We start from the raw sequence: 6,000 nt of genomic DNA, 5'->3' as shown, positions 1-6,000 counted from the left end.
TGTTCTCAATAGAATTGTTGCTTCAATGTCATGACTGAATGATTTTGTTTAATGTTTGATTTAAAGGTCCCTGAAGCCTGGCTTTCAAACATGAATTCCTTCTTGACTTTATCGATCACCCATTGCTCAAATGCTATAGAAGCTCCCCGCAGAAAATCATACACATGCATTTATTGTTTGCAAATTCTTCTTATTGATTTTCCAAAAGAGGAAAGGAGCAGGTAAACAAAGTATAATAAATTATAATACAGTATGATATTGGAAGCCCCCCAATAAACAGACAAACATACAACGACTATACGAAAAAAAACAGTAAATTAAGTCAAAAGTAATTAATCTTCCAAAGAAAGAGACTGTTGGTTGCCATCTACAAAAACAAACTCAGTGGATCCTATTATAGCATACCTAATCTTCTTCTGCAAATATAGGAAAGACATGAGACGGAGTGTTGACCTGAACTCCTTCTTCAGGATACTGAAGCACCGCTCCATCATTCCCCTAGTCATGGAATGGGTGTCGCAGTAACAAGTCTCCTGTGTCGGTCTGTGGCTTCCGGATAGGTGTCATCAGCCACGACCACAGCGGATAAGCCCTGTCGCCCAAGAGACATCCGCCCAGATGGGGGTGTGCCTCGAAGAGGCCAGGAACCATCGAGTGCATCAGGATGAAGACATTGTGCACACTGCCCGTGTATCAGGGCAGACGTTCATTATGTACAACCCATGGTCACACACCAGCTGCACGTTCGAGTGGAACCCCTTTCGATTTGTGTGAAGAGTGGCCTGTCATCTGCAGATGCTCATAGGGGAACATGCATCCCGTCGATCACCCCCTGGACCCTCTCTGGCATCTCTGCAATGGCGGCGAATCCCACTGCCCGGGCACCCTGATGGGCTCAGTCCACGTTGAAATGGATGTGCTGTGCCGACCGGGCATATAGGGCCTCCATGACTGCATGGATGCACCTGTGCACCGAGCTCCATGAGATCCTAGACAGGTCCCCACTTGGCGCCTGGAAAGAGCCGATGGCGTAAAGGTTCAACGTGACCATTACCTTGATTTCCACCGGGAGTCCTTCCTCAAAACCCGAGTCTCAGTCTAGCTTTAGCCTTGTTCTGTCACGGAGCACCTTTGCCGTGCATATCCACTTGTGTGACAAGGCTGGCTGTCTCCTGTCTGGAATTTCTGTATATGCTCCAAATTCTTTTTAACTTTCTAACTATTTCTTTGCTCTTTTATCAGCTTATCTGCCCATCTATTGGCAGCTACTAAAATGTCTCTGTCATGAATACTTCTACTTCCCGTGACATTCCTAGTTGGTTCTGCGGTTCTCCTTCTGGTCAAGCTATGACCTGTACTCTTCCCCCTTCGCTCTTCCTGGACTGCTGCTACATTGCCTTTCCCACATATGGGGCGGGATTCTCCATAAATGGGACAATGTCCTCACGCCCACGAAGAAACGTGCGTAAATCACTCTGGACTTACCTGGAGAAAGTCTAGGGTGATTCTCCGATGTGCACTGGGCTAGCAGGACCCCAGAGTGCTCCTCGCTACTCTGGCTACTGATGCGGGGCCCTGTACTTCCGGACGGGGGGTCTGTGCATGCGCATGGTGGCGGCCTGTGCTGGCCGCCCCGCGAGACGTGGTCGACCCACACCATGGACCTGCACCAAGAAGATAGACCCCTGCAGATCACGCGTGCCCAGATCACATGTGCCCATGGATCGGTAGCCCCCAATCGGTAGCCTGTCCATCCTGGAGGCCCCCAACAGGGCGGCTGTGGATTGAGTCAGCAGCCACCACACCGGGTTGCCGCTGGGTGAAACCATGAGAGAGCGATGCCGGCGGGAACTCGGCCAGCTGCACTCGGTGAATCGCCGTGGGGCCCTCTTTCAATGGCCTCCGACCAGCACCGCGTCGACAGCACGCGGCCGATTGGCAGCGATTCTCCGGAGATCAGAGAATTGCGGGAGCAGCGACGGACCTGAACTCTGGATTGGCTCCCGTTCTCCGGCCCTGCACTGATCACGATTTTGGCGCTGAGGCTCAGAGAATCCCGCCCATGATCAGTCTTCGCTTCATGTCTGAGATCTTTTTCTGGTGGCACGTTCCTTTCTAGTTCACTGTCAGAAGCACTCTGGCCTTCCACATTTTACCAATCCATGGGTCATATCTCCTGAACTTCATCCTGCACATTTAACCAATGTTTGTATTTACCGGTAGCCTTTCATGCTCTTCCTATGATGACAGTATCCCTCCATACATTGCCTCCTTATGGCATGTATGTTACCTTTGTTCCTACATTGGGTTGTTGTCCTTTGTAATAAATAGCCTTAGTGTAACTTTATTCATCATCAATCAATTCTTTATTTGCTGTAATCAGTTCCTCATACTTGCTTATTATGAGCATTCTCTATGGGCATGATTTTCCAGTCGCACCTGCCCCAAGACCAAGAAGTTCCCATCAGGAATCAATGGATCTTTAAATATTCTGTCAAATTTTCCGTCCTGCCTGTGACGATTCCTACAGTGGGTAGGACTGGAAAATTTGATCCATACCTTTTATAAATCTGAACAAGATATCACCAGGAACCTCAAAGTATGAACCCTAACAATTTGATTTCAGTGTTGTACAGTTACTACTTTTCCTTCACTGCCAATCACTTTGACCGAACCTTTCCATTCTTTCCACCCTTTTCTTTTGTTATATACCTAAACTGTATTTGTAATGGCCACATACAGTGCCCTAAGGCTCGACGAGTTTTCTCTGAAACCTCTGCTTTAATGAAAGCCTCTCTATGTGCATGGAAATCATTCAGATGAGCAGAAAAAGTAGAGCTAGTGATAGTGTCTTCCAGAGCAGGGGGACCACCTGATAGGACAGAAGGCAATTTCGGATTCCTGCTGTACACCAATTAGTATGGACTGTCCCCTCCAACCATTTGCAAATAATTCATGGCACACGAGCACTGTTAGCAATTTACAATCTGGTTGATCAGCCAATATTTTATGTAACATGTCATCTATGACTCTATTGTTTCTCTTGCAAACACCATAATTGAATGTGGTTACAGCTGCAATGTGCATAGCTATGATGTTCAGACTTTTACACAGGTCTGGAAATTCTTCATTGGTAAACTCTCCACCATTATAAGAACATAAGAACTAGGAGCAGGAATAGGCAATTCAGCCCCCGAGCCCGTTTCACCATTCAATACAATCATAGCTGATCTCATCTTGGCCTCAATTCCACTTTCTTGCCCATTCTCCATCACCCTTCAACCCATGACTAAATAAATCTGCCATCTCCTCCTTAAGTTTGCTCAATGTCCCGTCATCCACAGCACTCTGGAGTAGTGAATTGCACAGATTTACGACCCTTTGAGAGAAGTAATTTCTCCACATCTCTATTAGATCTGCTACCCTTTTGCTAAAAATATGACCTCTCGTTCTAGATTGCCCCACAAGAGGAAGTATCCGCTCCACGTCTACTTTTATACCATTTATCGTCTTATCTTCCTCAATTAGACCGCCTCTCATTCTTCTAAATTTGAGAGAGTATGGATCTAAACTGCTCCACCACCACCACCCCCCCCCCACCCCCCCCATACCTGGAATCTGGAATCAATCTAGTGAATTTCCTCTGAACTGCCTCGAAAGCAACTATATTCCTCCTCAAAAAAGGGGACAACTGTACACAGTAAAGGTAAGGTAAAGTCACCATAGTCCCAGGTGTCCCTTTGAGGGGAGAGCTGACTGGTTGTGATTTAATCTGTGCATCACCACACCTCATTCAAGGGGCAAGGTTGAGATCGTGGGGCTTTCATGAATGACCTCAGCATGCACGAGGATTGAACCTATACCGTTGGCCTTGCTCTGCATCATAAACCAGCCAACTGAGCTGAGCCAGCTCCAGTGTTCCAGGTGAGGTCTGACCAATGCTTTGTACAGTTGCAGCAACACATCCCTCCTATTGTACTCTGTTCCTTTAGCTATAAAAAGCCAATATTCCATTTGCCTGTCTTATTACCTGCCATATGTGCATGCTAGTTTTCTGTGAGTTCATGCACAGGGACATCCAGATCCCTCCACACCGAAGGTTAACACCATTTAAATAATATGTTGCCTTTCCATTTTTCCAACCAAAATGGATAACCTTACACTTATCCACGTTAAACTCCATCTTCCAAATTTTGGCCCCTCACCAAACCTATCTATATCCATTTGTAAATTTTTATTTCCTCATTGCAATTTACTATCCCACCTGTTTTAGTGGCATCTGCAAATTTGGCTATAGCACCTTCTATCCCTGCATCCACATCATTAATATAGATTGTAAACAGTTGAGGCCTGAGGACCGAACCCAATGACACCCCACTAGTTGCACCTTGCCAACCAGAAAATGACCCATTTATCCCAACTCTCTGCCCTTCAGTTGGTCTTCCATTCAAGCTAATAAATTGCCCCTAATCCCATGTGATTTTACCTTGTGTATTAATCTTTTGTGCAACACCTTATCAAACACCTTTGGAAATCCAGATATACTACATCTACAGGATGTCCATTATCCATTTAGCAAATTAGTCAAACATGATTTACCCTTCGTAAAACCTTGTTGACTCTAATGTATTGCACTTATCTGGTTATTACTTCCTTAATAATAGATTCTAACTATTTCCCAACAACAGATGTTAAACTGGTCTATAGTTTCCTACATTCTGCCTCCCTTCATTTTTTGAATACACATTAGCATTTTCCCTATCCATTGGAGCCTTTCCTGCCTCCAGGCAATTTTGAAATATTATAACCAATGGATCCACTATTTTCACTGCCACTACCTTTCAGATCCTAGGATGTAAGGCATCAGGCCCTGGGGACTTGTCTGCCTTCAATTCCAATAGTTTGTTTAGCACTATTTCCCTATTGATGATGATGATGATTATTCGAAGTTCCTCCCTTTCGACAACCTCTGTATTACCTGTAACTGTTATCTGTCAGGAATTTTGTTGGTGTCCCTAATTCTGTTCCCACCCATTTCTCCATTACCTCTTTGACAATGGTCCATTTGCCCTTCCATATATTGCAGTGGATTGGCTAAATCTGATGGCTATATCTATAAAGTGCAGCAGAAAAATATCCATCTCTTTGTCCCACACTTTTAAGTCCATTGTCACTGCATCGGTAAATTTCCTGGCTATTGGCAAGCTCACAGTAGGACATGGTGGTGTGTTTCAATATTTTAAACAAATTTCCTACTTAACCATGATTTTCTCAATAAGGTCGTTGTGATCTTGATCAAGTGCTCCATCATCTCACAATAAAGCCTTCAGTATTTAGTGGCCGCAAGATATGAAAACTGGCAACTTCAAATTATCTTCTTTTAGTCCACCAAATTCTTATTCCCAAAAGTTCATTAAACTTTGAGTTCTTGAGAAATTTCTGGCTTCTTTAATGGCAGGCAATAATGGCCTGATCTACTAAAATGTATATTCAGTCTTACTGAACTTGATCGCGCTGTCAATCTTCATTTCTAGTGTCATCTGGTCTTTCTTCATTGAAAACTTGCTGAACAGGGGAGGTATGTCACTAGAAACCACTGGCATGGTTTAATGATCTATTTATAGGTGACGCAAAGAGGCTGTTGAATCCTGTGAGACGCTTGACACGTCTTGTGGGATTTAATGAATCCCATTGCCAGGCTGACAGTGCCTGGGTGCCAGGTTGCCCATGTCAGGGATCTGGCCTGGGGGTGCCTTGCCCTTAAAGAGGTGAGGTGAGAGGGGCGAAGGTGAGTTGGGTGCAGTTGGGGGTGGGGGTGGGGGGAGGGGGGAGGGGGAGGGGAGAGGTGCGGTCCAGAAGCCACAGTGGGGTGGCTGAGAGTTTGAAAGATTGGGGCGGTATTTAGAAATGGTGCTCCAATCGCGAGTACTCTTCCTGCTTTGATGAGCTGAGTTTGTCATTGCAAGAAATGATGTAAGGGTGGCCTCAGCGGGGTGTTCC

This window comes from Scyliorhinus canicula, chromosome 4 (genome assembly GCF_902713615.1).
Source record: "Scyliorhinus canicula chromosome 4, sScyCan1.1, whole genome shotgun sequence".
NCBI classification, from domain to species: domain Eukaryota; kingdom Metazoa; phylum Chordata; class Chondrichthyes; order Carcharhiniformes; family Scyliorhinidae; genus Scyliorhinus; species Scyliorhinus canicula.
This window is presented reverse-complemented; position numbering follows the sequence as displayed.